Below are 27,907 nucleotides of genomic sequence, written 5' to 3' on the forward strand. Positions count from 1 at the left end.
GGGACCATGATTAATACCTAGCTGAGGCCTGAGTTTGGATGACAGCAGCAGGGATGTCTAGAAGGACCCAGGGATCCAGAGCCCTCAGTGCCAGGATTCTAACCGCCCACTTTGTACCTGAGCCCTTTGCCACAAGCCAGGACGAGGAGTGGCTGTGCCCAGCAGCAACCGATGGCAGAGACAGGAGGCACTCTGAGAGAAGTAATCCTGGGCAAGACCCAGCTCAACCCAGCCAGCGCCCCAGGGAGCAGGTGGAGCCAGGAGGTGCGGCTGGGAATAGGGTGGTGGCAGACTCACCGTCTGGAGCTGGGCTCTGGAGTCAAGGCAGGAAGGCTAGGGGTGCATAGGAAGCCACCCCAGCCCCTCATTCCCCCAGAGCCTCAGCTAAAGGTGTCAGTCAGCAGGTGAAAACTCCTCCCCATCTTATGTTCTTCTGTTTCTACCAGGATGCTGCTGAGCTAGAAATTGGGTGTATGCTTGCTTGTATTTACTGTGGCTCAAGCCTGATGACTTTCTAGAACAGACCCCCCTGATTTACACAGTTTATCTACTTCATCCAGGCCTGTTGCTCCCTGACTGGATGCCTCCATGTTACTGCCCTGACTGGATGCCTCCATGTATCGCCTAAAGGCATCCATCTTGATAAACCAAGAGCAGGCAGACAAAGGCTTGTCCCAAAGGCCAGTTGGCACAGAGACCCCACCCACCCCCACCCAACATTTCCTTGCTCCTATCCCTTGAGGATAAAACCATACATCTGAAACCATACATCTCTGTTGGCTCTCCAGATCAAGACTGGATCCACTAACTTGCTCTCAGCTCCCTGCCGTTTGCTGCATTTCAGCAGCCCCTGGGCATGCCTAAGGCATCGGGCCCTCTCCTGTGCTCAAGTACTGTTGCCTCAGTAGAGACCTGGGTTTCTCTCCCCCTCCCCGTCCCCCAAATACTGCCACAGGCAGGTGGGTGGGAGTCTCGGAGGGAGGGAGGAGGGGTAGGCAGGAACAGACAGACACACCTGCCTCATTCCTTTCCTCTTGTTCATCCTGGAGAGAACTCTAGGGGCTGGGTTCCCCCCTCCCCCCCCATCCTAGGGAGGAAGAGTTGTGCTGGGGGAAGTAGAGGGGAAAGAGAGAGGTTCCCCCCTCTCCAGCAGCACTCACTACAGCATTAACTTTGACCTCATCCTCTGCCTTTCAGAGCTTGGGGAAGTGAGTTACAGGATGGAGTTTGGGAATAAGGGGGAAGTTGCACACTGCAGAACGTGCTGCCTAGGGCAGAGTGGGGGCAGGGGACTGGACACTGAGCCTCAAGGGACTCCAGTGGTCAGAACCAGAACAAAGTTATCCTTCCCCCAAGCCACCACCACACAGCCTCCCTGATCTGGACCACCAGGCTGGACCCCAAAATAGCAGAGTGGCCTATGGGATGCCTTAAAAGGAGGTAAAGGTGATGCAGGTGGGAGGGTGGGTGCTGCGATTATGCACACTGGCTGGAGCCTACAGCTGGAACAACCTACTGGTTGGAAACAAGTGGCAATGGAAGTCTGAAATTAATGCAAGCTTAGGGTGAAGGTGGGCTGGAGAACTCGGGAATCACCCGCCCGTGAAATTTGAAATGGGAACAGAAAGTGACCAGGGATCCTTCCAAGAAAGAAAAGACCTCCCTGGCTCCTGGGCACTTTCGACCCGAGGGACATTAGATTATGTATTTTTTTTTTTTTCTGAAGGCAGAACTGACGTCTAATGTCGGGAAAGGAGGGAGGTAGGGAACTAACTAACAGCAAATGGGACTGGTGTACTGATGGACGTAGTGCTGGGGTTAGAGGTCAGGGAGAAACGGCCCGCTGGAGTTGGATGAGGACCCAGGCATCTGGCTTTTCAGTCACCAGGGTGCTTAAAGGGGAAGAGCATTCAACGACAGAATTTGGCAGCTGTAGAGTACCTGGGCGAGAAGCATGGTCAAGGCCATCATTCCGGAGTTCCCTCCATCCTTGTCTGAATTAGTGCTCCCGCAGCTCGCCTCCGGCAGGGGGCCTTCCACCCTGGAGGATGGCCAGGCTCCAGTCGCAGCCCCCCTCCTCCCTCCCCACCCCCCCTCTCATGTGGTTGCCGGCAGCTGCCTGCGGTCGCCCCATCCCTTGTGCTCAAGGCACGGGGACTTTCCAACAGGGGAAAAAATGACTTAATGAGAGTGGGAGCCGGGGGCGGGAGGGACAGGTCCCTGTAATCACAGCTTCACTGTGGGGCCTGCGTACCTCCCGGTCCTCCTTCCCAGCTTCCTGCTGCCAGCGTCTGCCTAGGGTTCTGCTGGGGGAGGGGGACAGGCTGGTGACAGGGAGATCCCTATTCAGGTGCTAGGTCCTCTGGGGAACCTTGGGCTGCCTTTTCTTTCTGAAAAGGCTTGAGTTGCTTGAGGACAGAACCTGGGACACCCCAGAATCCCTCTCTGAATCCTGTCTAGAGTAAATTAGAAGAGTAAGGGGGTACGGGAAGAGAACCCTTTGCTGTTTCGAGACTGCGCACTTCGCAACGCCCCCGGTTGCCATGGCAACCAGGGCAGTCGAGGTGTGTCCGCGGGCCTGGGAGATGTCCCCCCCCCACTCCCCTTTACACGCCGCCCGCAGGGCCAGGCCCCGCTGCTGTGGTGCGCGGGGGTGGGGGTGTGCCGTTACCATGGCAAGGGTGAGCTAGAAGGGCACATTCTTCCCCAGGGTGGGAGCGCCCTGGGGACATGAGAAGGGGGGTGACGGGGGCGGCAGAAAGGGGAGCAGAGGATGGTCAGAACAAGGGAGGAGTCTCGGACAAGATGAACCAGGGATTCTGAGGTTGGGGTGGGGAGTTTGGAATCTGTCCTCTCCCCTACTCCAGCTCTTCTGAGGTGTCCTCCTCCTGCTGTTGAACCCTTCTTGGGGTTCAAAGCCCCGAGGCCTCTGTTTCCAAGGAGGGAGCTTCCATTAATCAACCAAGCCTCGTTTGGCTATTCCTTGTCGGGCCTGTGGAGCTAAGAGGCCTGTCTCACTCCACTCCCAGTAGCGCTGAAGCCCAGACTTCTAGCCATTGCCCTGCAATTTAAGCCCCTAGCCCGCCTCTGTTCCACCCGCCCGGCCTCCGCCTGGCTTCCAGTCCGCTGACAATTACAGCTTTGCACAGCAGGATTATCTTGGAGACCCCGGGAAGCCTGGGGGTGGGGGAGAGCAGGCACATCAAGAGGTTGAGATCCTGGGGCTGTCCTTGACCCAGGGTCCTCATCTGAAACGTCAGGCTGCAGTCGCGCGCGCGCGCGCGCGCGCATGTGCGTGTGCGTGCGCGTGTGTGTTGCAATGTCTGGGATCCAAGGCTGTGTGTACTCAAAAAGTTCAAGGCCCCTGCGGCCTATTCTCTTTTCCACCGCAGGCTGCCGCGTGGGTCTCTCCTGGCCCCACGCCCTGACCAATGGACCCAGCTTGGTTTTGCTGAGCCAACCACAGGGCAGCCGCCAGCAAGTAACTGATGTTTTGTGGAAGTCACAAAACGGCGCCCTCATTGGGCATAAGGGTTCCCTCTTTCTGTGCAGCAAAGGAAAACAATCAGGGAGTCTGTAGAAACTCCATTGGCTCGTTCTGCCACCACCCTGGCCGCTGCCGTTCTTTCTCTCTCTATCCTGCGGGCTAGTCTGCAGGGGCTCCAGTAAAGCTTCGCGCCTCCCGCAGTCCTGCTACACAACATCTGGTTGGCAGCTGGGAACCGCCCACCACAAACTACTGAGGACCTGGCGCCCTCTGTTGGTGCGGACTGGAGAAGCATCAACTATCGGGCCTGTGCCGTGCGCTTCTGCGCAGAGGGTCCAGGGTTTCTGCTCAGGATGCATGGGTCTCGGGTTCCACTCATTCCTTCGCCTTTGCCTGTTGGAAGCCCCACACATTCTGACTCGCACGTTCCAAAAATTCTGCCACGCAGGCTCTTTGCTTTCTGTCCGACACGATCTTGCTGACCCTCTGTTCTGCCTGCACGTGTGCCTAAAACCCAGCCTAGTGACTTAGCATCTCCGAACCTCACAAGGTCGCAAGCTCTGACTTTCAGGATGTGCGACCTGTCATCCCACGCCCCACGATCAGTCCCCACCCCCAGCCTTCCCGAGCTTAATGTAAAAGTCCTAAATTAGGAACATGGTTACATAAATAACGACATATTTGTTCAGTGGAATTCCTTGCTCTGTCCTTTAAATGAAGTGGTTGACGTATATTTAGCGGCTGATTTAGCGATTTAGTTTTTGCTCTACACTGGGGAAGGGTACATTAACAAAAAAAAAAAAATAGCACGAGACAGGGTCCCCCTTTAACGTAAGAAAATCGGACAGGTATCCAAGAACTGAGTTATTTCGGTTGAGGGATGATTGGTGGTTTAAAATTTGTTCACTGTTTATCAGCAGTTTTCCTTTGTTGAAAATGAGCCTATTTGACTTGGTCACCGTAATGATTCCATACATGAATATTTTGTTCCAAAAGTGAGCATCACACTGTATTTTTGAAAAGATTTAAAATACTCTCGAGGGGGAGGCAGTTAGGTATCTATAAGTTTGAGGCTAGCCTAGTCTAAATATCTAGTTCTAGGTCAGACAAGTCTACAGAGAACTTTTTTTTTTTTTTTTTTAAACAGACGTGTATAACAACTGTATGTGTAATGGTGCACGGAGGCCAGAAGAGGGCGTCAATCCTCTGAAACTGGAGTTAGAGGCAGTTGTTAACTGCAGCAACACGAGTGCTGGACCTAAACCCAGATCTTGGAAGAGTAGTTCTTGCTCCTAACCACTGAGCTTTATTACTACTGGTCAGCCCTAAAAAATACATGCATACATGCAACACTCAATAGGCTCGGTTATATTTATACATTTATCCTCGCACCTTTCTGTGTCTTTCTGTGTCTCTGCCTCTGTCTGGCCCACCTCCCTTCCTATAGATCCAGATATAGAACTCTCAGCTACCTCTCCACCACCATGTCTTCCTGAAGTATAAGCCAGCCCCAATTACATGGCTTCCTTTATGTAAGTTGCTGTAGTCACGGTTCCTCTTCACAGTAATAAAAAAAATAAGACAGTCCTTAAGTTTGGATATATCCAGTGTTGTCTGTGGGTGGGATGATGGAGTAATTATCTTCCTGTATGAAGATGCTGTCACAATGAGCAATACAAAAAACTGGTTAAAAGTCTCATACTTTCTTTTTGGTCTTCAGTCTGCTCCACCTTCGCACCAGTGTGGACCTGCTGCCTTCTCTCATGACCCTTTAGGTGTTTTGGGGCGTCCTTCTACCTGGGTTTCCCCTCACTCTGTCTCAGGGATTGTTTACTCTTCTCTGCTTTCGTGCATTCCAGATACTAGGGACTGAATCCAGAACTTTGCAAATACTAGGCGAGGATCTACCACTGAGATACACTGCCAGCCCTATGTTTGCCTTTGGAAACCACTTGAAAGATACAGAAAGGTTAGAATCATTGTACAGAGAACATGTGCCTTTGTTGAACCACACGAGTAAGTTGCCCAGATGTAACCCTGTTATCTCTGATGCTTTAGGATATGTGGTCTTCAAATAGACATTCTCCTTCTAACGTGGCATGATGTTCCCAATCAGGAAAGTAGCCTCGCTGCACCAATGCTGCCCGACTCCCAGCCCTTGTCAGACTTTCCTCATTTGGGCCAGTGCTGTCCTTTGTAACAAAAGGCTCTAGCCTTGGATTATTTATCCTATTGAATTCTTTCCAGTTTCCTTCCTTCTGACACAATTACAATGCTTTACTTTCACGACGGGTTCAATTTAGAAGATTATAGACCCGTTGTATGGTAGAACATTCCTCCATATAGATTTGTCTGTTGTTTCTTCATCATTAGATGTGGGTTATGCATCTTTGGCAACAATACTACAGATGTTAGATCTTTCCCTCATTGCCCTATTATTTATTCCGATGCTTAAAATTCCCTCGCTTTGCTCAACCTGCCAAGCTGGTTTCTGTCTCTGTGAATTTACTGAGCACTTCCTTATTTAATGGCTTGGTATTTTCTCTGCCCCAACCACACACCAGTCATTTTGACAAGCAACTTTTTTTTTCTCCTCTTGATGGAAAATTAAATGTGGAAACTGATATTTGCATTCTAGATAAGCTCACTGTTCTTGGGGTGCCACTGCCTCCAGAACTCTCAGTGGACAATATTAAGAAATATGTTTTATCATATAAACAACTATCTTTGTGCTGGTCAATATCTCATCTCTCCAGCCATATGATCATTGTTTTCTACGTGGGTCAGTGATGGTTTATCAGCAGTTTTCATTTGTTTAAAATGAACCCATGTAGAAAACAATGGCTTCACCTTTAGTTCTCCCACAAACCATAGTTTTCACTTTCTCTTTTTTCCCTCTGTATTTCCTTTCTCTCTTCTTGCCACTGCCACTTCATCCACTCCCCTTACAGGTGTTACAGTCCTCCATGCTGGGCTTCCAAAACCTCTGCTCTTCCATAGTCTCCTTTTGCCTACAATAGGGATGCCACGCAGCATTTGGCTCTGGCTCTACCTACGACATGACTTCTGATGAAATGATTCAAAAAGAAATGGGGTAAAGGCTGGAACTGGTCCCATTCCCTTTTGGAGCTTTAGGGAAATTCCTGAATCCTTTCTATTTGGGAAGTGACATCTGCCCTTCCAGATCTTTGCATTGAAAACCCTGGCATCACAGAGGCCTGCATTTCACTTCAAGCCCACCACAGGTAAGTGTCTATGGTGTGCCTTTTCTCTCTATGCCAATAACTCCACAAAAGCTCAGACTCAATTTTGCTCGTGTGTATGTGTGTATGTCTGTGTTTCTTTTCTTTATTTTTTCACATGAAATAAGTTATTTAAGTTTAATTTTATTTATGTGAGTACACTGTAGTTGTCTTCAGACACACCAAAAGAGGGCATTGGATCACACTACAGATGATTGTGAGCCACCATGTGGTTGCTGGGACTTGAACTCAGGACCTCTAGAAGAGCAGTCAATGCTCTTAACCACTGAGCCATCTCTCCACCCACAGCTCTGTGTTTCTAATACGAGGAATGGAATTGAATACATAGTAGAGGCTCAATAAATATGGTTGAATGAATGAATAAGTGAACATCTATGGAAATGACTGCTAATCTCTGTCTTTGGCCCAGTTGTCCTTCCTAAGATCTTTTCTGAAATTTTACCCACCAGCTAGATGTGTTTTGGTGGGTGTCTAACACTCCGAAGCAAGCTTTATTAATGCAGATTCATTACTTAGCTATGCATTTGTTCATCAAAGAACTGAGTCCCCCTTTTTTCACAGCTATTCTTCTTTGGATGCCTCTCAGTCCCTGGTATACAACAGACACTTCATATTTGCTGAGTCAATGAGGGCCTGTCCCCTTTAAGTCGTCGGTTCTCTGTAAATGACTTTTGTTGTCTTGTAACATCATCTTCTCGCTGCTCTGTCTCACAGTTGCTGTTACCTTGGACTCACCTGCCTGTTTTCTTTTCCGTAGTCACACCAATGGGCATCCTGCTCCCGACTCTGTGCTCTCTGAACCTCTCAGACCTTACAACTGCCTTGTTCTCTTCTCTCTCTTCAATCCATCGCCATTAGAGCCTTCTAGTTTCCTCTTCCATAACATGCATGCCATTTCCTCCCACTGAAGCTTTCAATGGATCTTTGTACTAATTAAGGCTCTTAATTGCAGACAACAGAAATGGAGTCTGATTCACATACAAGGAAGAATTCCCTGAATGATATTGAGTAACTCCCAGAGTTGACAGGAAGCCTCGCAAATCCTGTTTGTGGCCTAGAGTTCAACTGGTAGAGTGCCTGCACAGTAGACCTGAAGACCTGGGTTTGATTCCTAGCATCACATCAAACTATGTATAATGGTGCATGACTGTAATACTAGGACCTGGGAGGCTGAGATGGGAGAACCAGAAGTTCAAGGTCATCCTGGATCAGCCTGGGGTAGATGAGAATGTAATTTTTTATTAATTGATTTATTTTTATTTTTACATGCATTGGTATTTTGCATAATATGTGGGGGTGTCAGATTCTCTAGAACTAGAGTTACAGACAGCTCTGAGGTACTATGTGGGTGCTGAGAATTGAACCCAGGTCCTCTGGAAGAGCAGCTTGTGCTTTTAAGCATTGACCCATCTCCCCAACCCTGAGAATGTCTTAAAAACCAACCAACAAACAAAAGTTAATCTTGATAGTAGGTAGGATCTGAAAAAACAAACAAAAAAATCAGACACCTGACTTCAAACAAGTCTAGTCTCAGGAGACTGGGGAGCAGGCAGCAGTGGCTGAGTCCTCAAACAGCTACAGTTACAGCCACAGTTACAGCTACAGTTACTGCTATGGCTATAACTATTGCTACAGCTACAGTTAATAGATATAGTTACAGGTACAACTCCAGCTACTGCTACCCCTCAGACAGCTACTGCTATTCCTCAGACAGCTTCTGCTACCCATCAAACAGCTACTACATCCCTAACACAGCCTATTGTTGCTTCTGGGATGAATTATAAACCTGATGACTCTGTGAGTCACTTTGTAAAGATACAGGGTCCTGACTGGGAGCATTGGTTTAGATTGTGACCTTCCTGCCAAGGGCCAGGGGAGCAGTTTCCCTAAGGAAATGTCCACTAAGAGAATTCTCTTGCACAGAGTGGCAGATCTGATGCGGAGCAGCTAAAAGTTCCCCTGTGCATCCACGCACAGGCTTTTGGGCATGCCACTGGGGTCCTCCACCATCTTCCACAACCATTTTCATGCTCACCCTTGTACACAGTTCTTCTGAAGCACAACTGTGTGTCCGTCCCTGCTTGTCTTAGCTCCTCCAGCAGCTGGTCTCCTATGAACCATGCCTCACAACTATGTACTATCACCTCCGTTTGGATCCGGGCTGATCCTACGCTCTGGGCTCTGCCTATGAGGTGGCTGGGTTGGAACCATTCTATTTTTCATTACCCTCATGACCTGGGACAAAACAACTTTTCTGGCCTCCCTATGTGCCTCTGCTATACAAATAAAAGCACCCATCTCCCAGAATTATTAATAATATTTTTAAAGAATTATTTATTTTATGTATATGAGTATACTGCAGCTGTCTTCCAACACACCAGAAGAGGGCATCAGATCCCATTACAGATCTCTCCAGCCCTTCAATACTAATTTTATTCTCTCTCTCTCTCTCTCTCTCTCTCTCTCTCTCTCTCTCTCTCTGTGTGTGTGTGTGTGTGTGTGTGTGTGTGTATGTTTAGAACAACCTTGTCAAATTGATTCAACCTTTGGGTAGGTTCTGGGTTCAAACTCAGGCCATCAGACTTGTAGCATTAGGCAATCACTTTTACCCACTGAGTCATCTTACCAGTCCCACTTCTGGAATTTTTTTTTTTTTTAATTAAAAAGACTTATGCCAGGTGGTGGTGGCGCACACCTTTAATCCCAGCACTTGGGAGGCAGAGGCAGGCAGATTTCTGAGTTCGAGGTCAGCCTGGTCTACAGAGTGAGTTCCAGGACAGCCAGGGCTACACAGAGAAACCCTGTCTCGAAAAAACAAAACAAACAAACAAATGAACAAACAAACAGAAAAGACTTGTATATATATATATATATATGTGTATATGATGTATATGCATATGATATATGTGTATATGATATATGTATGTGTATTTACCTGCATTTATGTCTATGCATCATATGAATGCCTGGTCGCAGTATAGGCCTGAAGGGGGCACAAGATCCCCTGGAACTGGAGGTACAGACATCATTGCAAGTCATAATGTGGGTGCTGGGAATCGAACCTGGGTGCTCTGCCAGAGCAGCCATTGCTCTTAGCCTACAAGCCACCTCTTCATCCTGGCCACTTCTCTCAGAATTCCTTTTAAAGGCAAGGTCCCTGTGTATTCCAGGATGGCCACACACTCCTGCCTGTGTTTTCTGGGAACTGGAATTACAGACATATACCATCATACTTAGCTTACAATTACTCTGAAGATATTATGCCAAAAGGTCTTCGTTCGTCTCCTGAATGGTCATACTCAGACATTCAGGTCTGTATTGAGCGGGACTCCTAAGGACTTACATATTTACATTTCTGGGAGCCCTGTTTTTATCAGTGGCACATGGGTTTTAATGGCATCTATGTAATGGGACTTCTTGACAGAGCTACTTTGTTTTGTCAGGCAACACTGCCTCCTCCTGGTGGAACTTCCGGATTCTTGAGCCATATGTTTTAAGCTGCATGATACCAGGAATCTTTTGAATGTCTATATTAAGGGTCTCAGCTTGAGTAGCCAAGTATAGTGGGGTGGGAGGACTGTAGTGAACACCAGACTATTGGCAGGAACAGCGCCCAGCCCCCCACCAGCTAATCAACAGGAGAATGGGGCCTTGCTGGGGGAGGGGCTGCAACCACACATAAAAGATGGGAGTCCAATAGGCTGGGCGTGGCCACTCTATCATTCAGTACGTCCCCAGTGGATGCTTTGAAAATGTTTAAAGTGCTTTCTCACCTCCAACGGAGAGGATCAGGCAGCAGGAGGGGTGACAGAGAACACAGCCCATTCCAGAGAGGCAGAAGGAGACACGGAGGTGGGTAGCAGGCCTGTCCACATGAAAGGCGACTCCCGACTCCCGGGGCCACTTTCCCCTGAAGGCAGGACACAGGGAGATCTTGGAGGTCACAGTAGAGTGCAGACTATAGGGTCCTACAAAAGCAGGCAGAACAAATTCATATCAGAAGGCAGGACAGTGGTTAACCTTGCAGGGGGAGGACCGGTTACCAGGGGACATGGCACTAGGAATTGGTATTACTCTACATATTGCGTTCATTTTGTGAAAATTTCAGGCACCTTTAAGATTTGCACACTTTTCTGTATGTGACTTTAGCGACACTAATACAAACAATCATGTCCCTCTTCAAGCCCTTTGGAGTGACACTAGATCTGAAAGGAAACAGCTGAGTGGGTTGGAGGTGGCGGCCAGCTGGTGTCTGGCCAGATATATTTGATTTCTTCCTCCGTTCATTCACTTGTGGCTTCAGCACCTCCCACACGAAGTACAACACATAAGGGGACAAAGAAGAATTAATAGCTCTAGTTCCTTTTTACTGAGAGCATACTATGAAATAAACAAGGAGCGTCCCTCTAACCCAATATACCCATGATAAATTACTCGTATTCTGTGTATCGGCTGGAGAAGGAATGGCAGAATGGTTAAGCAAGCTGTTTACAGCTGCACAGCAAAAAAATCCGGATTTCCATGTGTTCCTGAGGCTGTGGGGGGCCCAAATCTGGGCAACGGCATTCCCTAGAAATTCAAGAAGCGGAGAGATCTGTTGACAATTGCTGAACTACAGAAACGAGGTCTTAGAGCTGAGGTGGGGACCACGTTTTAATTTTTGTCAGCGATCATCGATGGGCCTTGGCAGGCTTCTTCGCTCCTGGAAGCCTTCATTTGCCCAGCTCCATTACAAGAGTAGGGGAGGAAAAAACGGGCTTTTCTGTAGGAGTTACTGTGAGGACTAGATTACATGGGCTAGAGACCAGTGTGATGCACCCAGAGCACAAGGGTGACCTCAGGTCACCGCCTCCTGGTCGGAATCATTAGGGTTTATGCGATCTCCTTTGACTTGAGAAAACCATTTAAAAAAGGAGAAGCTGTGCATTGGCCGGGAATCGAACCCGGGCCTCCCGCGTGGCAGGCGAGAATTCTACCACTGAACCACCAATGCAGTTAGAAGCAATGGCGGGAGAAACAACCTTAGTTACCTTCTTCGTGCCAATGCAAACCAGTCCATGAAAAGGCTGAGATCCCAGGAACCAGCACAAGCAGCAGGCAGTGGGAGAATTGGGGGGTGGGGTGGGATGGGGAGGAGTGGAGGGGACGCTGACCCGGATTGACCCCAGCGGGGCGGGAACGCTCGCTGTCGCGAGATGTCGCGAGATCTCCGGCTCCCAGTGCGGAAGTGAGAGGCGAGCTCCCCGGAGCCGGTGCCTTTTAAGCTTGGCAGGAGCTCGTCGCCGGTCGGTGGAAGTCTGGCTCGTCTGCTGGAGTGAAGCTGGGCCTACGGAGACCCGGGCGTGGGGTTGGCCTCCTACAGCGGAGCCCCCGAGGAGCCCGTGCAGGGTCGCAGGTGACTGGCCTTCCTGACTCTCCCTCACCCAGGCCCCTTCAGTGGCCATGGAAGGAGCGTTAGCCACACCCTCCAACGGTCATAGTTGTATACTGTTAGTAAAATGTACATAGTCTAGTATTGCAACTGCAGAATTGGGGATCTGGGGACATGGAAGTGGCTTACGGGCATCTCAAAGAAGAGAATACTCTGGATTTGGGTTTAGGAGGATGTGTTAACCAACGTAGCTTGTGTGCATGGGTATTATTACGAGTGTTTCCCCGGGGGCAGGGAGAGGAGAAATGGCCCGGAGGGACAGCCTCTCGTCCACACTGCACGGAATTATAAACCCGATGTGCACGTGCAAAGGTCCTTTGTACCTAGGGCGCCCAGCGTCAGAACTGGGAAATCTAAAAGATACTGCACAAAATAATAGGAAAGGCCTTGACGTCATAGACCATAGAGAAAAGAAGCTTGAGAAGAGACCGGACAGTGGTGGCACACGCCTTTTATATCAGCACTTGGGAGGCAGAGGCAGGCGGATTTCTGAGTTCGAGGCCAGCCTGGTCTACAGAGTGAGTTCCAGGACAGCCATGGCTATAGGGCTACACAGACAACCCTGTCTCGAAAAACCAAAAAAAAAAAAAAAAAAAGTAGCTGCTTTCTTCAGGTTCTTACCTTGACTTTTCCTGATGATGTAAGATGAGATAAATCCTTTCCTCTCCAAGATGCCTTTGGCTTGATGTTTATCACAGCAATAGAAACGCTAAAAACCATGAGTGGATTGTACTTTTGTAACCCACACCCTGTCCTCCTCTCTTATCCCCCTCCCACTTTCATATTTTAAGGAAACAAACAAACAAACAAACCCCAATGAGCTTAATTAGGGTTCCAGACATATGCATGGTGTGGGTGACATACTGGATCATGGTTACCAAAGATTGGGTGACCACCAACCTAAATCATCAAGGCCAAATTAATTAAGGCAAGTCATTAAGTAAAGCAAGCTTCTTCATTTATGTACATAGGTTGCTTCTCCCTAAGGCGGGGTTTGAGAAGTGGCTGTTGGATGTGAGGAAGAGAAGATTTTTATAGCTCAGGGTAAGGGGCTTCAAATGGGAACTTTGGCAGAATATTAGGAGGGGTTACAGAAGCAGACCATAACAAGTTAGTCGTAACAACAAGCAGTCATAACAGCTTTTTGAAACAAAGGTAGGGCTGCAAGATGCTTGTAATGGTTTGAATGAAAATGTCCCCCACAGGTCCATGGGGAGCGGCACTCTTAGGAGGTGTAGTCTTGTTGGAGTAGGTGTGGCTTTGTTGGAGGAAGTGTGTCACTGGGGGTGGGCTTTGAGCTCTCAGATGCTGGAGCCAGGCCCAGTGCCTCTCTCTCTCATCCTGTTGCCCATAGATCCAGACGTAAAATTCTCAGCTGCTTCTCTGCATGCTACCATTCTTCCCACCATGATGATAATGGACTAAACTATAAGCCAGTCCTAGTTAAATGTTTCCTTACAAGAGTTGCACAGTCACGGTGTCTCTTCACAGCAATAGAAACTCTCTAAGACAATGTTCATAACAACTTCTAAAAACAAAGACATAATTGCTGATTCCTGGACAGGCAATATAGAACCATTTGTAGTTAAGGTTACAAATGGGGCATAGCCCGTTCTTGAGAAACAGGTTTAATCAAATGAGAATGAGCCCACTTTGTCTTTACTGTACGATGGCTTTAAAGCCTAAGGTGAGGGCTGGTTCATCCCTGCATACCCACACCCCCCCAAAAATGACCCTCCTATCCGTAGTAGCCATCAACTGCAAGTGTCTCCTCAGGTGTGTTGAGGGGAGGCGGGGGCTCATGTGCTGCTCCTCTGTGTGTGCTGGAATGTTGATGGGTCCCTTTGTGTGCAGGTGGCCACAGCTGCTGTGACTTCATGAGTAACAGAACCATGACAAGTCCTGAAGACCGCATCTCCCAGCACTGTCCCCCTTTCCCCCCCCCAAATCTTTGGATATAACATTCTCCCAGCTTCCTCTTCTGCAGTGTGCCCTAAATCTTTGGGGGGTGGTAGTGTAGATGTCTTCTTAGCACTTAACAATCTCTTCTTCTTAGTGCTTTGGCCAGTTATGAATCTTGTATTAATTGCCCACTGTAGAAAGAAGTGTGTGTGACTAAGGCAGTAAGTAGTACTAACCTATGGTGTTCAGGCTAGCTTTACACCAACTTGACACGAGCTAGAGTCATCTGGGAGGAAAGAGCCTCAGTTGAGGAAATGCCTTCCTGAGATCCAGCTGTAAGGTGTTTTCTTAATTAGTGATTGATGAAGGAAGACCCAGTCCATTGTGGGTTGGCTGGTGGTCCTGGGTTCCATAAGAAAGCAGGTTGAATAAGCCAGGAGGAGCAAGCTAAGTAGCACCCCTCCGTGGTCTTTGCATCCACTCCTACCTCCGGGTTCCTGCCCTGTTCTGACTTTCTTCAGTGATGAACAGTAATATGGAAGTAGAAACCAAACAAAACGGTTCTTCCCCATGCTTTGGTCATGGTGTTTCATCACAGCAACGATAAACCCTAAGACAGATGGCCATAAACAAATATAAGTAAACATGTAGAAGGTAGTTTGACATGTCCTTTCCACAAAACAACAATAGTAGTTTCCCTGCTAGGAGCTATGACTCCCTAGCCATGGGCTTAACTAGGTTTATGCTACCAAGCATGACTTTTCCCCAGTGGAGGGAGCCTCAAACCCAGCTGGACAGTTAGTTAGGTATCCCATATGCTCATGCCACTAATTTACCAGTGGGTGATCTATAGATTTCTGTTTGGTTGGTTGCTTTTTCTGCCCCCCCCTTTTTTATTTTTATTTTTATTTTTCGAGACAGGGTTTCTTTGTATAGTCCTGGCTGTCCTGGAACTCACTCTGTAGACCAGGCTGGCCTTGAACTCAGAAATCCTCCTGCCTCTGCCTCCCAAGTGCTGGGATTAAAGGCGTATACTACCACTGCCCGACGGTTGGTTGGTTTTTCGAGGCAGGGTTTCTTTGTGTAGCCCCGACTATCCTGGAACTTGCTCTGTAGATTAGATTGACCTCTAATCTAATACAGATTAGACCTCTAATAAGACAGAGATCTGCCTGCCTTTCCTGAGATCAATGGTGGGTACCACCACCTGGCTGGGAAATCTATAGTTTCAATGAACTCTTACTGGTTTTATTGTTAGTATTTTGTTGATGTTACTAATCTGTTGGCTGGGGTTTTTTTATTCTACCCAGATAGAAATTACAGTTAAGAATCTGTGATGACATATGCCTATAATTCCAGTGCTTAGGAGGTAGAGGCAGGAGGATTAAAGGCTACAAAGTGAAATTGAGGTCAGCCTGGGCTGCATGAAACTTATTTTAGGAAGGAAGGAGGAGGAAGAAGAGGAGGAGAAATGAAAATAAATGCAAGAATCAATTGTGAGTCAGTGAGGAAACATTAGCCCAGTGCTGGCAATCCTGGCCTTTAAGCACTCAAGGTCTAGGGGCTGGACTCCATTAAGCCCTGAGAGTTAGGGGCCTATGCTACAGAATTAGAATCCAGAAATTTATGGGCACATCTTGAAGGCTTAATGTCCTGGCTTTTAAGCGCTGGCATTTGGCAGCCACTGTAAACTGTTGACTTAGCAGCTACGCGAGGCAGTGGCTTCCATTCTTGAGCAGGCCTTATACACTGTGCCTGTCAGCTCTATAGTAACAAGTATTGCATCTCTAGACCTAGGGTGTTGAGAGCCTTGACTCTTAAACCTCTGCTCCTTCCTAGTGACTAGGGCGTGCAACTTCTAGTCCTTATGCTTTTCTCAGCTCTCAGCAGCTCTGTTTCCTGTCGCTTCTGGCCGACCACTATCTACAACTCTAGCTGTCTTCTCAAGGTTCCTGCTGCTGTTGCTCCTGCAACTGCTGTGCCCACTGACTCTGCAGCTGCTATGTCTGTCACGTTTCCTTTGTGTTATGAGCTCAACTTAGTCTATTAATTATGAAGTTCAAAAGTAGGCCACTGGAGAGAAGCCGCTTATTGGGCCTAATGTTATAGCATGGCAAAGGGGTCAGTGCAGGGAGGGGTCTACCTAGTGACTCACTGAGTTATCTAAGGGCCTGCTCTTGTAGCTAGAAAGAAGTCTGTTAGTTACTGTCCTCCTCTGTGTGACTAAATACCTAGTAGAGACAGAGGGGCGGGGTTTAGTTTTGCCCTGTCACAACCAGGAAAGTATGGCCGAGTGGCTCCTCTGTGACAGGTTGTGGTGTAGGCTTGTTCATGTGCTTACCAACCAGAAAGCAGGGAGCGATACTGGAAGTCAGGCTGGTCTATAACTGCCGAAGACCCACCCATCTGTGATCCACATCTACCAGCCAGCCCCAACTCCTAAAGCGTTCACAACTTCACACAACAGTGCTGGCATCTGGGATAAGGTATTAAAAACCGTGAACGTCTGGAAACATTTCAGATTCAAACCATCAGGGAGCAGGCCAAGGCCATCAGTGCCCAACATGACAGCCCCTCATTCAAACCCTCAGCCACATTGGCATCAGTCACAGCAAAGGTAGAGGCGTGCACGTACCCCAGCAATTGTCCTCTTTTTACACCACCAGGGCAGATTATCTCTTCTGGACGGAGTGGAAACAGCTGTAGGGTTTTCTAGAATTCCCCAAGGTCTGTGATGGTGAAAAGTCTGGTGCAAGCTGCTTTGAAGCAGTCACAAATGGGAGAGTGCCTTCTAGACCTGGAGTTGTCTGTCAGCAGCAAACAGTTGTGGGTCTGTGCAGCTTCGTCAAGGTACATACGAAGTGTTCCGAGTAGCCAGTGCTGGGATGGAGACAGTCCTTTGCCCAAGACAACTGAAGTGCCAGGGAAGGGTGTAAAAACCATTAATTAGAGACTCATATTGCCCCAACCCCCATCTTAGCTTTTTAAAAGGATTGTTACAATAAAAGCTTATTAAATAAAATTAATAAAATGTCCACATTTTAACAGCAGTTTAACAGTATCTCACAGGGCCCCTTAGCTGCTACTCCAGTACCTCAGCCAGTGGTGGTCCTCTCTAAACTGTCTCATTGTGACAGATTTAGAAATTTAAATCTATTATAGGTTTGTATAGGGGAAACATATGCATAGGAATTGGCACTCTGTGCAGCTTCTGGAATCACCAGGGGCTGTCTAGAATATCCCCCGAGAGTAAGAACTGCACAACTGTAATAATACATTTTTATCAATCATGAGAAAATAATGTAAAATTGTGGTTGTCATTGAAGACTCATTGAAGATGGGACTTAGGAAGATGACTCAAAGGTCAAGAGCAATTCCTGTTCTTCCAGAGGACCTGAGTTTGGTTCTAGGCATCCACACTGGGCCCCTCACATCTGCCTGTGACTTCTAGATCCAAGGAATCCAGTGAAGTGGAAACTTCCAGTTTATTTGGGAAATTAGTTATGTCAAATGATGGTTTGCTGGGGCACACAGGTGAAAGGGTGTTTTGATACAGCAAACATGTGAAAGGACCTGTGATGAAGGAGTATAAATATGACCCCACAGACAGTGGGAGATGAGCAATGAGTATTGCTCTGCCACCACAATATTCTTCGCTAACGACATGCATGTATTGGTTTGCCTTTCATAGTGTTGTTGAGCTCAACTGGTGGTAACAAAGCCATTGAGAAAAATTCAGTGAATGAGAATAAGGACTGCTTGTGAGGCTCCTTCAATACCATGTGGCTTCCGAGGCCTCTCCTCAGTCCAGTTGGTGTTCATGCTTGGTGTCTGCCTGCTGAGGGGACTGGACTACCCAGGCTGAGTTGTATTTGGTGTTTGCTATGGGGCTGAACTGCTGCCAAAGAAGACTGAGCTCGGCCCTGAGAGAACTACTGCTGGACAGGTCCGCTTCCCCCACATCCTAATAACTTTTCTCTTCCACTGCCTCTGCTGCTGGTGGGCTAGAGGAGAGCTTGAACCCTTATTAAAAGTAGGCTTGCAAAAGACTTTATGCCTACAATCCAGTGCCCTCTTCTGGCTTCCATGGGTGTCTGCACACATGTGGCTTATACTCACCCAGATACAGGTACACATTAATAAAAATAAATATTAAAAAAAGATTAAAGAATGTGCTGCTCAGCCCAGCACAGTGGAGTGCATCTGTCATCCCAGCTTCTTGAAAAGCCTGAGAGCTGAGGCCTGAGTGACAGCCAGATCCCGTTTTAAACAAAGATTGTGTGGTGTTTTCCATATATGTCAACTCTCAGGTCTGGGGCTTTGGGTGTAAATTTCTACTTGTATAAGTAAACATTCAGATTTTGTATCTACTTTTGTATTTTTGTGCTTACATCCTCCCACCTCAGGGTGGTTTCTCTATGTCACCCTGGCTTTCCTGGAACTTGCTTTGTAGACCAGGCTGGCCTCCTACTCAGAGATCCTTTTGTCTCGGGTTATAGGCATGCACCACACTGCCCAGCTGCGTTGATACTCTTTTTCTTAAGGAGCTCATTGAAATTCTGTGAGTTCTAGCCTCACAAAATCTAGAACTCTTCTTGCATGACTGTCCCCTCCTGACATCTCAGTAGGGCAGAGCATGTCTGTCCCCTCCTGACATCTCAGTAAGATGGGGCATGTCTGTCCCCTCCTGACATCTCAGTAAGGTGGGGCATGTCTATTCCCTCCTGACATCTCTCGGTAGGGCAGGGCATGCGTTTCTTCTCTTCATTGTTGAGATGATGGACACCCAGAGAAGTTACATTGCTTGCCTATGGTTTTGCCTATGGCTGGAGAAAACTCAACTAGAAACCAATCTTTTCAGTTCTGAGTTCAGACATTTAGACACACCGGTGGCAAGCACCTTATTCCAGAATTTCCCACTGTCTTACATATCGTGGGTTGGGTTCTAGGTTGTAGGGTCCGAATGAGAGGCCTGGTAAAGCTACAAGGGAGCACTTTTGTGTTTTCTGTCGTGTACAGCCTCTCTTTGTCCTCCTTTCTCCTCCAGCGATGGAAGGCATCTGGTGGGAGCTGAGAGTGATGGATCTCCCCTCTGTCAGGGCGAGCAATTCTTGAACAGACTCGGAATGGACCGGTGAGCAGTGAGCCGGCTGTGCGTGAATATGCATAGGAACATGTCTTTGTTACTTTTTAAGCCAAGTGTATTTTGGGTCTGTTTCCCTGGAGACATAGGGCGGAAGGAGAGGCCTTGCTGAGAGTGGTGTTGCGACACTTGCTTTCCAGCCCCCTCCAGTCGGTCTCAGGCTCCACCTGCACTGAGTTTTCCGAGGTCACTAACTTTCCTTTGTTGCAGAGTCCAACTTTTTTAGCCCTAATCTTTTCAGGCTTTCTCCAGCTGTCAGTTTTCTTTTCAAATGTAAATCTAATCCACCTTCGTCTAAAACCCTTCTGCTGCTCCAACAGCTCTGCAGTGAGACTGAAACAATTGGTTACAGACTCCAGTGTCTCCCAGTGCACCCTGGGAGCTTTCTTTTCTCTGATGAACCCGTGAACCGTGCTCTTCTCTGACACGGAGCTTTTTATACGCATTCCTTCAGTCACTAATTTTACTTACCATTTGTGAGGCTTTTGGTGTTGGAGTTACAACAGCCAATAGAGCAGTCAATGGCTGCTAAGAATCCCGGGGAAGGATGTTTGCAACCAAATCTGATGATTGAAGCATGGTGGAAGGAATGAACTAACTCTCAGGCACATACGTACGTAAATAAATAAATAAATAAATAAATAAATAAATAAATAAATGTAAGGAAAAACAACAGGCCAAAAAAAAAAAGGGCCTTATCATTTTGGAACTTTCTATCAAAAGCATTTGATTTTCTAGAATGTTCTTCCTTTTATTTCTATAAACATCTCTTTCCTCTCCTCTCTCTCTTCTCTGCCCTCTCTCTCCTCTCTCTCCTCTCTCTGTGTGTGTTTAGGTTAGAGGACAACTTAGTCTAGTCTCACCTTCTACCATATGAATTCCAGGGATCGCCATCAACCTTGGCAGCAAAGGCTTTTACCTACTGAGCCATTTTGAGGTCCTGTATCCTTTGATCTTTGTTTTGTTTTGTTGAGACAGGGTTTCTCTACGTAGCACTGGCTGGCCTCGAACTCAGAGATTTGCCTTCCTCTGTTCCCCAGTGCTAAGATTAAAGGCATGTACCACCAAAGCTAGCTGGTTTTTTGTTTTTGTTTTAATGGTAAGAAGTTTGGAATTTACTGATGTTTAACTAATAACTTTATTGACATAATCCCTATACTGTGAAACTTACACATAATGTATACAGTTCAATTTAGAACATTTGATTGTGCAGCCCTCACATTTGAGACTGTTGTTACTACCAGAAACTTTGTACTCATTTATAGTGTTCTGCTGCTGTGAAGAGACACCATGACCATGGCAACTCTCATTCTAGATAGCATTTAATTGGGGCTTGCTTACAGTTTCAGAGGTCTAGTCCATTGTTCCCATTGGTGTGTTGCTCCTGCACAGAACCTTAAATATGGTGCCCAGCTTGCACACAGCTGCTCAAGACTTTGTAATTCCAGTTCTGGGGATCCAATACCCTCTCTGGCCTCCAAAGACACCTCAGTGTACAATACACTGATACTCATGTGGGAAACACTCATACACATAAAGTAAAAACAAATCTTAAAAAGAAGAAACTTGACCTGGATCATGAACAGTTAGCATGACCCGTGTCCACTTGTCTGGAAGACTTTGAGAAATTGGTACTTTCTCTTCTTTTAAGTGTTGTCATAGGCCATCTGAGCATAGGGCTTCCCTGATGGGAAGGTTTTAGCTACACGTTCAATTTCTTTAACAGTTGTTGAATGCTGGTTTCTGTTGCTGAGAGAGTGTTGGGGATCTTTAGAGTCCGTTGGGGCAATGCATCTTTTATTTCTAATATCAGTAATCTGAGTCTCCCATCCATTTCTCCTGACTAGTGTGGTGTGCTGTTTAGTTGTTTTTCTTTTTCTTTTCTTTATTATTTTTTTTTTTTTGTCAATTTGACACAAGCCAGGGTCATCTGGAAAGAGGAAACTTCAATTGAGGAAATAACATCAAACCATTGGCCTAGCATTTCTTGATTAATGGTTTATATGGGAAAGCCCAGCCTGTTGTGGGTGGTGTCACTCCTGGCAAGCAGACTGAGCAAGCCATGGGGAGCAAGCCAGGAAGCAGCACTCCTCCATGGCCTCTGCTTCAGCTCCTGCCTCCAGGTTCCTGCCTTGACTTCTTTCATAAGACACCATAATCTAGACTTGTAAACCAAATAAATCCTTTGCTCCCCAAGTTGCTTTTGGTCAAGGTGCTTAATCACAGTAACAAAAGGCATACCAAGATATTTTGCAAGAAGTCTGTCAGTTTATTGATATTTATCGAAAGAATAAACTTTGTTTGATTTTTACTATTGTTCTAAATTTCTTCCTTTTGGATTTAGAAATGATTGAACCTATTTTAAATCTTTTCCATCTATATTGAGGTTTTATCCTTTCTTCTATTATCATTGTTATTATTATTATTATTATTATCATTATTATTGTTGTTGTTATTAGTTTTTTTTCAGGACAGGCTCTCACTAAGTAGCTCTAACTGTCGTGGAACTCACTCTGTAGCCCAGGCTGGCCTTGAACTCACAGAGACCCACCTGCCTCTGCCTCCGGAGTGCTGGACTAAAGCCCAGGCTGCTATTAGGACTTGCACTTTCCTATTTTTAGTTTATTGATTTTTCCCCTTCTATTCCCCATTTCCGTTTCTTTTTATTTCCAGTTTTCCATTGTGTTATGTGGCTTTTCATCTTATGATGGAAGCTAGCATCGATTTGAAACCTTTTAGGAGTTCTAATACAGGTGCTAGAGCTGCGGTGTAGCTGGCGTGGTGGAATGCTTACCTAGCACTCAGGATGCTCTGCTACCAATTGCCAGCCCTATACACAATCAGGCTTATGATAACACAAGCCTGCACCAGCACTCAGGAAGTAGAGGCAAGAGGATAAGAAGTTCAAGGTTATACTTGGCTACATAGTGAGTTAAGGGATAGCCTGGGCTACATAAAACCCTGTCTCAAAAACAAACAAGACAGTTCTATGTACTATACATCTAGCAGTGTCTCGCATATTTTAAGATGTCATGTTTTCTTTATTGTTTATTTGTTTATTTGTGAGACAGAGTCTCAATGGCCTCAAACTCACAATCTTTGCAGTTCATAAGCCTCTTGAGTGCTATGATTACCCTGTGTGCCAGATACCTAGTTCATGCTTCCATTTTCATCCAACTGAAAATACTTCATAATTTCCCTTTCAAGTTCTTATTTCACTCACAAGCTATTTATAAATATGCTATTGCTAATTAATTTCCAAATATTTGGAAGTTTTCTAGAGAGCTTTTTATAAATGGTGTCTAATGTGATTCCAGTGTGATTAGAGACTATGTATTGTATGGCTTGAATAATTTTAATAATAATTTAAATTGCCTTATGATCAAAATATGATCTACTTTGGTAATGGGTCCATGTGTTCTTAGAAAGAATGTATGTGCTACAGGCTTTGAGTGTCCTATAACTGTCAATCAGGACAAGCTAGCTGGTGGTATTCTAGAGTTCTGTGAGTTTCTGCCTGCTTGTTCAGTCAGTGACTGAGAGATCTGAAGATAGCTGTACCCGCGTCTATTTTTCCCTGTGGTTCTATCACTTTTGGGATCAAGCATTTAAAACCATTGTTAGAGACATAAACAGCTGGGCCATTATGCCTATTTGATAAGTGGAAGATTCTAAAATGATCTTTGTTCTTGGTTATACCCCCTCCCCAAGTCTATTTTATCGGATGTTAATATAGATAGCCACATGGTTTCCTTTTGGTATTGGCATGGTATCCTTTTATTTTAACTTGTTTCCTTGGTCTTTTCTTTTTTAATCTTAAATTCCATGTGTTCACACCAGAAGAGAACTTGGGACGGGGTCTGTTCTCCAGCTCTGTGGCAGATGCCTTTAACCACTGAGTCATCTTACCAGCCTCGTTTCTTTACATATACAATGCATTTCTGCATTGCCCACAGGCATCAACTAAGCAGGCTTCACAAGGGCTCACAGACTGAAGTGGCAATCACAGAGCCTGCATGGGTCTAACCTAGGTCTTCTGCATGTGTCCTATGATTGTTATCTTGGTGTTCTAATAGTGGAGTGGCGGTGTCTCTGACTCTTGTCTGCTCTTGGGACCCTTTTCCTCCTACTGGGTTGCCTCTCCCAGCAGCCTTGATATGAGGGTTTGTGCCTGGTCTTATTGAATCTTATTATGTTGTGATCAGTGGATATTCTTGGGAGGCCTGATCTTTTCTGAAGGGAAATGGAGGAAGAGTGGATCTGAGTGAGAGGGGAGGGAGAGGAGAGTAGGAGGAGTGGAGGGAGGGGAAACTTTGGTCAGGATGTATTGAGAAAAAAAAACTTTTGAAAACTCAAATGAAGAAATCCCAAGTCTCTGCCATTAGTAACTAGTAAAGTAGAATACACTATTATGAGTACTTACAAGTTTTATATGAGAATTTTTATGTTCTGAAAAGTTTTAAATAATTGACATTTTTACTAAGCAAGTATATTGTATGCATTTTACTAATATAATCATGTTGGAGAATGCTAGAAAGACAAGCATTTGATCAAAAGAATGAGACCTGTGACTCTTAGGAGAATCCATAACTTTAAAAAATAGTTAAAAAAACAATGATAATTTTTTTGTAATTCAAAAATATAAAAAATAAATAAAATTTACTTCTTTTATATAACATATAGTTGAGTCTTGGGTTGAAACTGAAATTTTCTATCATTTAATAAGTTAATTACATTTAATGTGATTTTACAAATATGGTTAGTTTATCTTTACTGTGCTGTGTTTCTGTTTGTCCTATCTGTTCTCTGTTCATCTTTTGTCCTTTTTCACTGGCTTATTAGATATAGAGTTCTGCTGGGGGAGTGTATTTGTTTGTTTGTTGCAAACATCTTGCCTTGTGGCACTGGCTTGCCTTGCCTCAGACTCACCATGGTTCCTCTGCCTCAGCCTCCTGAGTGCTGGGATTGTTGGTGCACCACCATGCCTTCTATATTAGTTACTTTTCTAAGGCTGTGAAAAATACTTGGCAAAAGCAACGTAAGAGAGAGAGGGCTTATTTTGGCTCACAGTTTGAGGGTACAGCCCATCAAGTTGGTGTAGACACGGTGGCAGGAGAGTGAGGCAGCTGAGTCACATCACATTCACACTCAGGAAGCAGAGAGCACTGAGTGCCGGGTGCTCAGCTTGCTGTCTATTTTGCCTATGACAATAGCCTGTGGGTGGTACAACTCACATTTAGGGTAGGACTTCCTTCCTCAACCATCTAATCTAGATAACCCTTCATGGATATGCTCAGATCTGTGCCCCGCCCCCCATATACAAGTAAATAAAATACATAGAATTGTTTCTTGAGAATCCAAAGCTTGGGGCTAGCACACAGGAATAATTCCAAGCTGTGTTGTAGAGGATCTTTTGATCAGATATATCTGCCCCTCTTTTTTCAGAGAATGTTTAGGGAACACCTGCTGTCCCCCGGATACCATGATAGACATTGAAGATATCGCTTTTACCAGAGAAGATCCTGGGAGAAGCAATCCCATAGATACAGACAGTAATCAGCATCTGAAAGTGTCATATTTCTGGCCCACTTGGAAGGGAAGAGGAAACTGACGACCAGCAGGCCCCACACGACTGTACTCTTTCCACACTCTGCAGCAGGCTTCCTGTGCAGGTGATGTGCCAGGCACAGTGTGCAGAGCACTGGCCCAGAGGGAAGAAGAGGCGTCTATCCACAAGCACACTGTGGGAGACAAGCCTGTGGGCGGACGAGGCAGGGTTCTCTAGAGGAACAGAACAGACAGAGCGTATATGCATTATAAAACTGGGTGTACTTAGAGTGGCTTTCATGATCGGGAGGGACTGAGTAGCTCAAGGGTAGTCTGGGGAGGGGTATCTGACTAGTCACTGGGTCAGAAGACAGCAATCCCAGTGTGGTGCAGAAGGCCTGGAAGATTCCTGAGAGTTGCTGTGCTCGATCAGAAGGTGGAAGAAGCTGGGTATGATTTCAGTGGAGTATGGCAGCATCGGTGGCAGCACAGACCCGCAGGTGATGCTGCTCTTCTGTCTGAGCTCATTATATCCAAAGGTCATTCCTTGGAAAATCCCACTGGTGCACCATGAGGGTCTTTTCCCACTCCGCTAATTAGTTTTGGAAACCCCTTCAAGGCTGGTCCAGAGGTATGTCTCTTAGTTAATTCCATAGCCCATCAAGCTGGCAATTAAGGTTAACCATCACCGTGGGTGATTATGTCCTAGCAGCTGGTGCTATGATTGAGTTGAGAATTCTTCCTGGGAGTGTCATGATACTGTTAAATGGGAGAGAGGACACTTCATTCGGGTCTGAGGGAGGACTAGGAGATTGCCAGGGGAGATGGGGAGGAAAGACACACAGAGCAGGCAGTCTGTGGACAGGACAACCAAGCTGCAGAAATAATGTAAGTTCTGAAGGTGAGGCTGTACATAGATAACCCACCAGCCTCAGACAATGGTAAGGGTTGATGGGGGTCTGCTGAGACTCAGGATTGGAGGCTCATGTTGGAACCAGCTCTCGTGTTTGGGTTGATAGACTACTGATTTTTTGCCTTTTTTTTCTTTTTAAAGATTAGTAAAACTGCTGGACATGGCAGTGCATGTCTTTAATCCTAGCACTTGGGAGGCAGAGGCAGGAGCATCTCTGAGAGTTCAAAGCCAGCCTTGTCTACATAGTGAGTTCCAGGACATCAAGACTGCACAATGAGATCCTGTTTCAAAACACACACACACACACACACACACACACACACACACACACACACACACACCTTTTGTTTATTTTATTTATTTATTTTAGATTTTATGTAAATTTGTGTGTGTATATGTTTGCTCACGTGCTCACATGCATCTGTCTGTCTATCTGTATGTGTGGAGATTTGTGCATTTGAGTGTAGTGCCAATAGGGGCCAGAAGAGGACATCAAATCCCTTGGAGTTGGAGTTGCAGGCAGTTGGCAGCTGCCTGACATGGATCCTCTGCAACAATGTTGTGTGCTTTTAGCCACTGAGCCATCTACCATATCTTCATCTTTGCTTCCTGATGCAGAAACCCTGGAAACACCCACCACCATTTCTGTGTTCTGTTTAAGGTATCAAAAAAAAAATGTGAAGTACATTTGAGGAGTGGGGTTGTAAATTACAACCTCTATAGAAAACATATTTCATATAATTATAAACCACCAATTTTACTTCCAGAAATTGATCTTCAGCCTCATGCACTTATGGAATGCCTCATGTGCAAATATCCATCACATCCTTGTTCACCATAGTAGATACTGGACAACAAATGTTTGTTACGGGAGAGCCAGCTGCATACAATGGAATATTATTATTCTACATAGAAAAAAAACTAACATAATTCTATGTTGGGATTCTATTCAGGGCCAAGGATGGAGCTCAGTAGCAGAGTGCTTGCTTAGCACATCCAGAACCCCGGGCTTCAGCCCCAAGACCAAACAAACTGAGTGTGGCAGCACACACCTCCAATCCCATCACTCTAGAAGCAGCAGGGTAGAAAATTCAAAGTTATCCTGGATTGCAGAGTCTGAAGGTAGCCTTGCCTGGATACTCTGTCTGATTTTTTAAAATCCAGAATAAATTATTAAGAAAAGAGGCAGAGACTATTTATTTGTTTATTTGTTTATTTTAAATGAGCTCCTATGGGAATATGGGAGGCAGAGACAGGAGAGTTGATTCAAAGTTTGCATATGCAGCACAGTAGCAGAAATAACAAGAGATTGTGTCTCAAAAACAAGGTGGAAGGAAAGAACCAGTTCTTCAAAACTTGTTTCCTGACCTTTATCTGAGCCACACTGCCCCCACATATATAAAAATAAATACAACAGATTAAAGAAAGGAGGCAGGAAGAAAATGAAGGAAATGTAAGACTCTGTTGAGCTTTAACTTACCGGAGACCCCCTGAGTGAACCACATGGAGCCTGGATCGATACAAAAAGCAAGAGGAATTTATTGTTCCAGTGCACTGGGGTCGTCCCAGATCCGAAGCAGTGGTGACCCCACACAGCTTGTTCAGTGAGCTTTTATACAGTTTTCAGGGCAGCAGCCACTAGGCACAATGTGATTGGCAGAACAGTGTGACTTTTTAAACTGATTGGGCTGAGGAATGTTAATTAGCTTCTCCCTTCCAGAGGTGCAAGTGTTCCATGAATTTCCCAAAGTTCCTGAGCTGACTTTTTCAGAAGGAGGGAAGGAAGTAAGGAAGGAGGGAAGAAAGAAATGAAGAATTAAGGATAGAAAGAACTTGGTCCTGTGTAGAGTTGAAATTTTAGAACCTGGGCTGCTTGACCTCCAAGACTCCTTATAATATGTGACAAGAATTCCATTGATTCATTATAGGTCTAAGGTCTGAGGAAACTCCTGAATTGGGTCTGGAATGATTGGGGAAAGAGTATGAAGCCTTTGACCTACAGAACTTCTCCTATCTTCCCCATGTGGGCCCACCCTAGCTGCAGAGCATCCAGCCAGTCATAAGATGCAGATGTGAGGGTATCTGCAGAGATGCAGGTTGGCAAGATTCAACCTGTCTGGCTCCTCCTCTTCCTCTTCTTCCTCCTCCCTCAGTGCAAATTCATCAGAGAGTAAGCTAAGAGACTGGCAGGTCTCTTTGTGGTCAGAGAGCAAGAGGGCAA

The 27,907-nt window shown here is 46.0% G+C and overlaps 1 non-coding gene across 1 annotated transcript; it reads right to left on the reverse strand.

Annotated features, from left to right (window-relative positions):
- Nucleotides 1–11,672: 11,672 nt before the first annotated feature.
- Trnag-gcc lies at nucleotides 11,673–11,743 on the reverse strand. The gene has a single exon. It is a non-coding gene; the product is annotated as a tRNA-Gly (tRNA).
- Nucleotides 11,744–27,907: the final 16,164 nt, after the last annotated feature.

The sequence above is a fragment of the Mastomys coucha genome, unplaced genomic scaffold, assembly GCF_008632895.1.
Source record: "Mastomys coucha isolate ucsf_1 unplaced genomic scaffold, UCSF_Mcou_1 pScaffold14, whole genome shotgun sequence".
Taxonomy (NCBI): domain Eukaryota; kingdom Metazoa; phylum Chordata; class Mammalia; order Rodentia; family Muridae; genus Mastomys; species Mastomys coucha.